Here is a 13,012-nt window from a genome sequence, read left to right as displayed (position 1 = left end):
GAGCATGATACGTATTCTTTAAGCTTGACATGACTTTCTAACAACCAAACATTTTGGATACAACAAGATTTTGGAGCTAATATATAAAGATTTTTGAAGATGAAACAAAATCAATCTATATCAAGTGTCTAATATATTTCTAATCTACAATAATATAAAATCTCATCATAAGGTAGAACAAACTAGACAAAAACAAAATTGAACAAAACTAAACAAAATGGGATAAAAAAGACAAAACTAAGTAACGGAAATTAGAACAGAACAAAATAAAATATGAAGATACAAAATCCAATTGTATTAAGAAAAAGGGTCCAAAGCCATAACTGACTAGATGTCTAAATAGGCCATGATTAATCATATTTATACTTTATTCTACCACCTAGACTTTCTAGAATGTTTTTAGATAATGGACTCCACTTAAATAACTCCCTTAAATTCCTTTTAGAAGGTTTTATAATAGACCCCACCTTGATAATCATCTTAAGCAATTTTTAGAATGTTCTATAGTGGCTCCACCTAGATAACCATCTTAAACTCTTTTTAAAATGTTCCATGGTAGATCCTACTTGGTCCACTAATCTAATCCCAATTCTAAAAACTTCCATAACTTTTCAAATATGATTCTAACTATATATTTCTATGTGTCAATAATATAATTATCTTATCTTTATCATATTACAAGTAGCCTCAAATGTGAAAAGCAGTCAAAACTTTGTACAATCATGTAGTATTTATTTAAGATTCAAAACTCTTTGCCGTTGATATTATAGACTTGTTCAACCATTATCAATTCTAAAACCATGGTCTTCTATTTCTATGGATTTTATCACAGATCTTTGAATCTCAAGTTTGTATGATTTTATATTTGTGGTAGTAGATTGTTTTATCAACATGGCATATTTTGAATTGTATACAAAATCTATTGTAAGTGAAGAAATGGCTAAGATTTTTTTTAACAACATTTATCACTATTATAGATTACCTAAAGATATTATATTAGATAAGAGGACTCAATTTATATTAAGATTTTAGTCCAATAAGCTTAGCAATGATTCAAAATACATGCCAATATGAAATACTCTATGTTCTTTTGATCTATATACATAATGACTGGATTCGTGGTATCTTCTAAATAATGATGCCATTCTTGAAATGAATCCATAATTACAAGGATTTCTTTATTGTGGATCTCATAATTAATCTTGACTATTAAATTTTTTTTGGAATGAAAAGCTATTGGATGAAGTTTGTCATCAATTCTCATTTAATATAATAATATATTTAAGGCAAAGTTTGATGCATCTATTTTTGTAAAAAATACCTTAAAAATCAATACAATATAAAAATAGTCAAAACAAATTCTTTTTTTGAAGCATCAAATGATGCTTTAGCTTTTTTATTCCACTCAAGTTTATCTTTACAAGTCAAACGTGTAAATGGAGCTGTAACTTCAAAAAAATTCTAGTTGAAGATCTAATAGTAATTGACAAAGCTCAAAAAGTATTGCACATTTCTTATTGTTCTTAAAATCTTCCAATTCATGATAGTCTAAAACTTCTTCGGATCTTTCATTAGCCCTTTGATAGAAATGATGTATCCTAAAAAATTAATTTGAATACTATAGACTACATACTTTTCTAACTTGACATATAATCCTACATCTTTAAGTTTTTGTAATATATGATGAACATGAACTTCATGCTTTTCTTTGTTTTTAGAATAGATAAAGATAACTTTCAAATAATAGACAATAAAATCATCAAGATATTCAAGAAAGTCATCATTTATTAAATGTTGAAAAATAGCTAGTACATTTGTGAGTCCAAATGATATGACATCATATTCAAAATGTCCATACATGGTTCAAAACGTAGTTTTTCATTCATCTCCTTCTTTAATATATACGAGATTATATGCTCTTCATAGATCTATTTATCTATAGATCTTTTTTTGATTGAATTGATCAAGAATTTCTAAAATCAAAAGTAGAAGATACCTATTTTTTATAGTGATCTTGTTGAATCTTTGATAGTTTACACACATTTGAAAAGATTTATTTTTTTTTCTTTATAAATAAGATAATAGTCCCAACTGAAGATTTAAAATGGCATATAAAATTTTTAGCCAAATTTTTATCTATATAATCGTTGAGTGCAGGCAATTTGTTTTGTAATAAGTTAAAGATTGGTTGAAATGGTGCTTAAGCTTCTTCATGAAGATCAATGGAATAATCATTAAAGTAATACTCTAAAAGAATATCTACATTTTTCTTTTCAAAAACATCCTAAAAACCTTGATATTAGCTAAGAATATTATTAGACATCTTCTCACCATCAAAAATAAGAGTGATATATATATCAAAAGATGATCCTTCTTTCGCGCCATGCATGAAAGCCTTTATACCTACCAGTAAGGATTTAGATTTATTAAACTTGTATATTTTTTTTAACTAATGGAATTTTAGATTAAACTACTAAACAAATTAAGGTTACAAAAAATCCAATCTATCTATGGATTATACTTTTTTAATCAAGATAATCTTAAAATAATTACATTAGATAAAAATCTTATTATATTAAATATTATTATGATATTATGATCTTTAACTACTACATCTTAAGAAAGAAAAATTATAAACTTAGTCTCTATATATGTCAAAGATATATATACTTATCCTAATATTTACCTATATGATTATATAGAAGTACGAAAAATAGATTTATTTCATAATATTTTATAAAAAAGTGTCACGGACATACTCATAATTACATATACAAATACATAGAAGTAAATAAAATTAGATAAAAGTAAGTTAATTCTATAGTATTTGATATAGAATTAATTAGGTAAAAGTAAGTTAATTCTATAGTATTCTTAAAAGCTTTGTAGATGTTGCTTTGACTTCAAAGGTGTCTTTAATTGACTTTTTGGATTAGAAACATGATCAACAAGTTGGCCATGTGCTTGTCAAGGATAAGAACTCGATAAAAAAATAATCCAGATAAGTAAGCCTTCATTCAAAGAAAGGTAAAAAAATATAAATAATCAAGTATGTATATTGAAAGAGAAACTAGAATGGCTATTGTCAAAAGACAAGAAAACTAGAGATCCTTGAAACTGGACTAAAAGAAAGAAAGGAGTTGACAAGAGTGAAGAAGGCTTCACTCTTGTCTTTATATATACTATCTAACTAGGAGCTACGTGGCGACGTTCTATAGGACCTCCAATATGTGTTGACTTTATAGGACTTACAAGGCAAGTTTTTCTACGTGTAAGCCACAAAGTTAGCTAGATCTTCAAGCTAACAACATGCGTGGCACATGGCCAACTTATTGACCATGTTTCTAATCCAAAAAGTCAATTAAAGATACCTATGAAGTCAAAACAACATCTATGAAGCTTCTAAGAAGCTTCCATATTAAATACTATAGAATTAACTTACTTTTATCAACTTTTACTTACTTCTACCTATTTGTATATGTAATTACTAGCTTACATGAGTATGTCCGTGACATTATCCCCTCTTCTAGAGACGAATTCCACGAGGAGCGGTTATCATATGTAGAGAAAATCTATGATGCGACGAATTATATTTGCCACATACTCTGATCTTTGTTCTCTTCGAAGATGATTGATAGGGCCTCTCAACCATCGGTAGTGTCCTATACCAGGGTGGGAAGACCACCTAGTTATTTCATCATTGTTGAGGCCTTCATAACTTCCTTCGAATAGAATATTTGGAACACCATCAGGAGTTGTTTCTACCTCTAATAAAATCACCAAACATTGGGAGTCCCTTCCCAAATTGTGACACCAAACGAGTTGTATCTCGCCATCTATTCGAGGAAGAACATGTTGTTCTTGAAGATCTTCATCTTGATTACATCGTCTTGAAGTTTGTGTCAATCATGATGTCTCGTCCGACAGATTAGCAAATGAATGCTCTTGAGTCACATCCATTGGTTGTTGGTTCTCCATCTCTTGAACGTCACAACTACAAAGAAGCTACGAACAAGGATTAAAAGTAAAATGTTATCTTATCTAGATGTTATTTCTTTAATAAAGAAGATTTTCATCTTGATTTTGATGGATGTCGTCAATGAAAAGCCTCCACCGCCTTTGCTGCATTTGTAAGATTCTTTATTGGCTTCCATGTGCATTCACTAATACCATATCCGCACCAATGGACAAGATATTCCAATTTATTTTGGTGCCACCTTAAATCTAAGATTTCTTCTACTTCAAACTCTTCATTATTGTCCACTTCTATAGGAGGAGGTAGAGCTTGTTATCTTCTTCCTATATCCACTATCTTGTATGATTCAAGAAGAGACATATGGAATACTGGATGGATTTTCATTGACTCCGGTAGATGTAAACGATATGCAAGTGGATTGATTTGTGTAGAAATAGAAAATGGTCTTAGCTTTCGATAGTCCAACTTGTCACAAAGACGAGTGGTCTTGATATTGCGACGAAGTAGCCATACTTTATCACCTAAGAGGAATGGTGGTTGTTCCTTTTGATAGACATCCGCATTGAGCCTTCTATATTTGAGGCCACCAAAAATCCCTACATATCAGCTCCAAAGTCTTATTGTATCCAAAATGTCCTACTACTGGGAAGTCGTGACGAGCTTGAAGAACTTGTAAACGTGCTTCTCCTTTTGGAACATATAGGCATCGTTTGAAATAGAGTAGGTTATTCTTGAATTCAAATTTAGAAGGAACATGAGATTTAGTAGAATTATTCTTGATATCATGAACAAGAGGGTTTAAAGACGTATTTTACTGAACTTGCTTAAAAAAAGTTAAATCGACAGTCAATGTTGATTTTATTGCTCGAAGATGAAATTGCTCTAGCTTCAAGAGAACCATTCTTTGTTGCTCAAAAGCTGCATCTCCTTCTTTAGGTGCAAGATAAGAACACCTAGACAACGCATTGAACAAACCTTGTTGTTTTTCTAGCCGATAAGTGATGATGAATTCGAATCTTGATAAAGACATGCTCCAACGAGCTTGACGATGATTTAATACGTGTGCAGACATGAAATACTGGAGTTTCTTGTGATCCATATATACGGTGACTGAATTAGAAGCAAATTCTAGATAATGATGCCATTCTTGAAAAGAATCCACAATTGCAAAAAGTTCTTTGTTATGGATCTCATAATTGATTTCTGTTGCTGAAAATTTTCTTGAATGAAAGGCTACTCAATAAAGTTTGTCATCTGTTCCCATTTGTGATAAAAGCGCACCCAGAGCAAAGTCTGATGAATCTGTTTCCATAAAGAATGCTTTGAAAAAATCAACACGATACAAGATTGGTGCAGAAACAAACGCTGTCTTCAAAGATTCAAAAGCAACTTCCGCTTCTTGATTCCATTGGAGTTTGTCTTTACAAGTCAAATCTATAAGTGGAGTTGCAACTCGAGAGAAATCTTTGATGAAGATCCAATAGTAGTTGGCAAATCCCAAAAAATATTGGATGTCTCATACTGTTTTTGAGATCTTCCAATCTATAATAGTTTGAACTTTCTTAGGATCCATCATAAGTCTATCATTTGAAATGATGTAACCTAAGAAATTGACTTGAGTAGTGTAGAATATACACTTTTCTATCTTGGCATAGAGTCTTGCATCTCTTAATTTTTGTAACACATGACGAATATGAAGTTCATGTTCTTCTGGATTCTTAGAATAGATCAAGATGTCATCTAATTAACACACCACAAAATCGTCCAAAAACTCTAGAAAAATATCATTCATTAGATGTTGAAAAGCTGCTGGTGCATTTGTAAGTCCAAAAGGCATGACGTTGTATTCAAAATGTCCATACCTAGTTCGAAACGTAGTCTTCCATTCATCTCCTTCTTTGATGCGTACTAGATTGTAGGCTCTCCGGAGATCTATTCATCTATAGATCTTAGCTTGATTCAGCTGATCAAGAAGTCCAGATATTAAAGATAGTGGATACCTATTCTTGATGGTAATCTTGTTGAGTCCTCGATAATCAACACACATCCATAATGATCTATCTTTTTTCTTCATAAATAAAATTGAAGCTCTTGTCGGAGCTTTAGAATGGCATATGAAATTCTTGACTAGATTTTCTTTAATATACTCCTTGAGTTCAGTCAACTCATTTTGTGATAAATTGTAGATTGGTCCGAATGGCGATTGTGCTCCTTCTTGAAGGTCAATTGAGCAATCATAGGGACGATGTTTCGGGAGTGTATCCACATTCTTTTTCTCGAATACATCTTGAAATTCTTGATATTGGCTTGAAATGCGACTTGAAGTCATTTCACCAGTAGGAACAGATGTGGCATAAATAATATATGGTGATTCTTTCATAGCAGCATGCAAGAAAGCTTTTGTACCTATAAATACGGGTTTAATTGAAATGGACTTATGACTCTTTACTCGATTAACTACACTATTAGTTATACTTTCAGAGAAAGTAAGAGTTCGGGAAATCTAATCTATTTGAGGGTTGTATTTTTCTAACCACGATAAACCTAAAATGACTGGATTAGAGGGAGATCTAATGATATTAAATACTACAAAACTATTATGACTATTGATTATTACTTCTATTAGAAGGGTTTCATGAGTAATATCTCCAAAAGACAATGGACGACCATCTATGACTTCTACATGAACAGGTTTAGTTTTCTTTACTAAAGATATACTATGTCTTTTAGTAAATTCTTCATCTAAAAAACAAGTTGAGGCTCTCGAATCTAACAAGGCAGAGACTTTGTAATGATTAGGTCCTAAAATAATATTTAATATAAAACAAGGAGAGGACTCTTATTGACTAATAAGTGCAGCATCATCCCACTTGATATCAGTTGCAAGTTGTCAAAATTGTGAAGCATACAATATTACTGATCGGTTGCCTTGTCGTAAAATATGGATCTTATTGGTTGCAAAACGAATTGCATCATGTTCTCCATACATGGATCGAAACTCCGCCAAAAAAGCCTTTGGATTAATCAATATTGGATCTCGTCGTTCAAGAAAAGATGAAAACCACGATAATGGTGAGCCTGAAAGAAGGGTATCAATGAATCTAACTTGCAATCCTAGAATTAGATAGCTTTGGGATTGAAGTTCAATCACAAATTGCACTTGATTGATAAATCCTCGAAACTTGAATCAGGTGCCATCAAACTTCTTGGGTAGTGTAATACTTGGTTGTCAAACATTGGAATGGCATTGTCATATTACGTGTTTTCCTGCTCGAGAACGCGGCGGGCGTTTGGCTGTAGAAGGTAGTATGGAGATTCGCCAATAATCAAGCAGTCTATCAGTTTTTGACTGCTGGAATATAAACGACTGCAAGAATATACCGTAAATCTATACGGATGCCCTTTGACTGCTTGTCGAAGTCCCTTTTGCCCCAGTCGATAGGTCTCTAGACGTTACAGAGAACTCCGAACAACCCAATCTGCTAATCTCCGATACCGCTTTGTACTTACAATCTTGTATCTACTGACTGTCTTGTTAGATTAACCTAATAAATTTCATTCACTCCACATACTCAATCCTAAAGACACCCTTTTAATCCTTCAATCACAAACGTAACTCGATTTCACAAAACAGTCAGGAGTGATCACACCCACTTCATTAAAAATCCCGATTCACCATTACAACACTGACTTCAGCAACGATTGCCTCAGTCTTTCCAAAACTCTTTGAAGAAGAAAAATCCAATTCTCCGTCTTTTCTTCCCCGACCCGAAGCATGAAGCTCCTCTCCAATCTCCTTAATTTCCAAAAACCTCCAATGAAAACCGAACTAATAACCTTCAAAAAAGCTTGAAGCTAGCTCATTGATCCAAAAAAAAAAAAAAAAAAAAAACCCCCCTAACCTTATCCTCTGAATTTCTTTAATCTTCTGTCTTGGATCCGGAATTGGCTCCCACCGTCAGAGCTTAGATCCGAAATTGGCTCTCCCCATCAAAGCTTTCTCCTCCGATTTTACCTTTAAGAGATCCATTTACCCAAAACAACGTTCTCTGAAACAGAGAATAGGACAGCCTAAAACAGAATCGAATCCCGTAATCGGGACCACATTGAGTCGCTCAACCAATTCAGGTCTCATATTGGATAAGAGTCTAGTAGTAAGATCCGGATTTTTCCGTAATCAGACTACATTGGGTTGCCCGATCAATACAGGTCTCATATTGGATAAGAGGACCCGGAGTAAGACCTGGATTTTTCCGTAATTAGACTGCATTGGGTCGCCTGACCAATACAAGTCTCATATTAGATAAGAAGACCCGGATTGGATTCTCGAAATTGGATTCAATTGGCTCTTCGAACCAGGCTCATCCGTCATGTGAATTGGTCCTTTTCCTTCCTGCTGACTCCCGTTATTGGAATCGAACGGAGCATTTCAGTATGCTCCGGCTGACTGTAACGGGGTGACTGGACCTGGCCACTCAGTATTTGTACTGGAGTTGGTCGATGCTCCCAATATTCGAGGTAACTGAACATTAATAAAATTCCCCTTTCTTTTTTATTTTCACGGTATACTCGTACTACAACACGACATCCACCCCCTCTGAACCTGTGCATCCTCCGGTATGCACCAATTTATCCAATTGCGGTTTGATTCAGAATATATCCTCTATGTCTTTTTCGTGTTCATCTTTGTCACCTTCATTATCCAAATCACTTTCATCTTCTTGCTGCTGAATTTCTATACCTTCATTAGGGTCTTCCATATTCATCTCTGCGTGTCTTCGTTTAAATATTTTTACTCGCTTCCCTACAATTGGTATTTTCAATTTTGTACCATCTAACTCCCGTAACGAGTAAGTCGCATTATCATGAACTGTTGTTACAACATATGGTCCAAACCAACGTTTTAAAAATTTTCGCAAAGTACTATGTTGATTATCAAGACTATTGTCATAAACAAGTACCCAGTTACCTTCCTCGATTGCTTTTGGTCTCAATCGATGTTGCTTATCGAATCGCGCCTTGTTTTGTAACCTAGCTCTTTTTAACCTTTCTAATGCTATCTGGACATCTTCCGTTCTTTGCTCCAATTGTCGAATCCTAATAGCCAGAAGTTCTTCTCTTGTCAATCCATCTTTCCATGGTAGCATACTCCAAGTAAGTACCTTTTCTTCAATCGGCATAATTGGTTTTTGACCTGTCATAAGTTCTACTGGCATATATCCTGTCACCGAACTATGTGTTGTTTGATCAGCCCATAATGCAAATGACAAAAGCCGTGGCCACTCTTTAACTTTCCCATTACAAGCTTTAACCAATGCTTTCACAATCGGTGGGTGACCGCGTTCGCTTTTTGCATTCCCTTCTAGATTATAAGCAGTAGTCAGTGATAGTTTAACTCCACATCTTTCAAAGAACTTACGAGCTTCTTGCGCATTTAATTCTCCACGATCTGCAGTGATTTTTTCCACGCATCCGTAGCGGCAAATGACATCTTCAAGCAAAAACCTACAAATCTCCTCTGTAGATTTTGTCCTCAATGCTCTTCCTTCTACTTGATTTGATAAATCTTCATGAGCTAAAACCAAATATCTCATCTGTCATAATCCAACCGGCATAATAACCAAATCAACAACCCATTTAAAATGAATAGCCAGAGGATACGTAGGATGAAGACCATCTCAATGTCGGATATTAGAATACGATTGACAGATTTTACATGACTCTACAAATGAGAGCACATCTCGATACATATTTTTCCACCAATATTGTTCCTTGAGTTTAGAAAAAGAAGCCCAGATTCCTCTATGCCCTGCCCATAAACTATCATGAAACTCCTTTAATAATTTTAGCCTTTATTCCTTTTTGCCTATCACTCGCTGTGGCATCCCAATTCCTTTCTTCGATCTCTTCTATAAGAATCCATCTCGAAGTAAAAATCTATATGCTTCTTTTCTTATTTGTTTGAATTTTTCTGTAGACCAATTCCTCTGCTAAGTCAAGGTATTCAAGTAAAGACCAATATCTAGTAATTCTCCTTCATAAGACTCTTCAAGAAATAGCTTGTCTTCTCTGTTGAGATTTGATATTGAATAGAATTTCAATCCGATGTCATCAATGTCTTCAACCATTTTGTCCTCCCTCTCGTATCTTGCTCGAGATAGCATGTCTACTACTAAATTGTCTTTCCCAGTAATATGCTTAAATTCTGGATTTAGTGACTTAATATAAGCAATCCATCTCAACATCGCAATACCTGGCGTCGAACAGTTAATAATCATTCGAAGCAATGGCAAGCAATCTGTTTCAATTACTACTACTGCCTCAATCAAATAGTCCTTTTCAACTTTCATAGCCGAAACGACTCCCCAAAGTTCTCTTTTGACTTGCAAATATGCACGCTGACGAATACTTAAAACTTTAGCCCCAAATCGAACTGCAAATCTACTCCCATTTGAATCATCTTCACCCACAGCCCATCCAATGGCAATTGGACTAGCATCCACAATAAGAATCACTGGTCTATTGCACTTATAATCAACCTTCCTCAATATTGGAAGTGACATCAATAATTTCTTCAATCTTTGCATTGCCTAAATATGCCTTTCTTTCCATTTAAATCGGTAACCCTTGCGTAACAGTTCATATAATAGATCCGCTATGTGAGCAAAATGAGGGATCCAGATTCGATAAAATACACATGCATCCAAAAACCTGCGAACCTCTGTTAAAGAATCACACTCCTCTTTCATCCTTCCAATTGCATCAACTTTAGTCGGATCTGGTTTTCTTTCGTAAGATCCACATAAATGTCCAACAATCACAATCTCTTGTACTCCAAATATAGACTTCATGTCCGATAATGTAAGATGAACTTCTCCAAGCCGAGTTAAAATCTTTTCACAATCTTGTATATGATCAACAACATATTTGCGACACCCCTTCGTATCTAAAGTTTCATCCTTGTCTCCTTCTCTGCACCCTTTTATAGGAACATCATCCAGAAAAGGCATAGTCTTTTCCGGAATAAAATCTCTCAATACCTTATTCATCCCATTCATCATATGCGCAACTGAGTTGGTCGCGCCTTGAAGAAGAGTGCACATTCTAACCAATCCAAGCGGTGTCCTCATCGTTGTCATATCTCTACTTCCTTCGGCAAGTTGAAATTGATCATAACCTGAATACAAATCACCCATTGAATAGATCGCCCTTCCAGCAAACGCCTCAGCAAATTCATCCACAATAGGTCCAATTCCTGCATTCCTGACAGTTTCAGCATTCACCGGCTGCATATCTTGAATAAACCGAAGTGACCCATTCTTCTTAGGTACCGTAAACCATCGACTAGAATACGGCGCAAATGAAGGTTCTAATATTTTCATCTTTATCTTTTCTTTCAATAGTTCCACCAATTTAGGTAAATGTGCCCTCGGTACTGGAATTGGTCTTAGATTCCAAGGTACATGCGGTACAGTGAAGATAACCATAGGTGTTATAATATTTAGATCCACACACCCAATTTCATGAGATTCGAAGGCAAACGATCTACCTTGTTTAGCCAACATCTTTTTGAAGCAAGTAATTTCCTCCGGCAATAAAGAACCATCAGAACCAATCTTCAATTCTTCAAAAGTCTCTTCAGTAAACTGATGTCCAATACTCATTGGATCTCTTAAACTTGCTTCTTTTGATGCTTCTCCCATTTGTTCTTTAGAATCCTCTGGTAATGGTCCGGCAACAGGCTTTACCTTCTTATCTGCCGTTTTATATCTCGTCTCTACAGTGACTTCTGGTGCTTGAAAAGATTCAAGCATGATATAAACCTCTCTCGAATGAATCTCAACAATCTTATCATTATCTCCTAACCCAATAGATGTAATCAATTCCAATGAATCTTCCAGCCCATTTTCTTCATAAACACCTAAAATCCTCTCATCATCTTGCAATGTACCTAACTTGCGTAATTGTCCTTCAATATCATATAATCTTTTTCTTTCTTTTCTTTTAAAATCATCAACTTTCTTATACATAATATTTCCATTCTCCAATATACTAATAAAACTCGCATCAAAGGCACCTTCATCTCGCGAGAGTACCTCCTCTTTTGTACCTCCATAATCTCGCTTTATAGTGGTACCTCCCCAAAATCCTTAAATCCTTCAACAATCTTTGGCAATGGTTTCTCCCTCAACCTATCTCGATTCCGTTCATGGTTAGGAGGTACTGTTAGAAATTGTACAGCTTTCCTCCCATCTTCGCTCCGTATCCTTGCATAAGCAAAACCATTGTCAAATACCTTTGCTTCCATCACTGTTGCCGTGATATAAGGTTGTCCTAAAATCAACGGATAAGACGTTGTATCTTGAACGAAGAAATGTTGCTCCGTCGCAACATCCCCAATCCGAATTTTGACATCTGGACAAGCTCCATATAATTCGCCTCGTGTGTTATTAGCCGCTCGTATTACCCATCCATGTTCCATATCAATTGGCCATTTTTGCTTCTTATAAAGATCTTTAGACATGAGATTTATTTCAGACCATGGTCCACCAAAGCAACTATTGGTTCTTCTATATCTCCTACCTTCACCAATACCTCAGTAGTTGCCCTTGCCCAATGCTTTCGAGTATAATGGCTCAAAATTTCCATTTCCTTGTCACTAGAATCTTCGAAAGGTACTCGTTGATTATACCCATTCTTTTCATTTGTTGGTTGCTTGTAACCAATATCAACCTCTTCTTCATCTTTATATATTCTTGCATCAATAGCATGATTCATTTCAGTTTCGCCCATTAATTGCCTCTTTCGCTTAATGCTGTCAATGATGACATCATGAAACTCCTTCTTTGCAATTTCCAAGACTTCTTTCAAATTGAATTCCACCTTTGTGTTTAATATACGTTCTTCTAGCACCCCTTTCAAATCTGTTGCCGCTTCAATGTCAGAAAGTAGCTTATAAGCAATTGATTTGCTCTTATCTTTTGTCTCCTTTGTTTTTTCTCCCAATGATGATGAGGTATCCTTTACAGGCAATTC

This window comes from Physcomitrium patens, chromosome 1 (genome assembly GCF_059467195.1).
Source record: "Physcomitrium patens ecotype Gransden chromosome 1, ASM5946719v1, whole genome shotgun sequence".
NCBI classification, from domain to species: domain Eukaryota; kingdom Viridiplantae; phylum Streptophyta; class Bryopsida; order Funariales; family Funariaceae; genus Physcomitrium; species Physcomitrium patens.
This window is presented reverse-complemented; position numbering follows the sequence as displayed.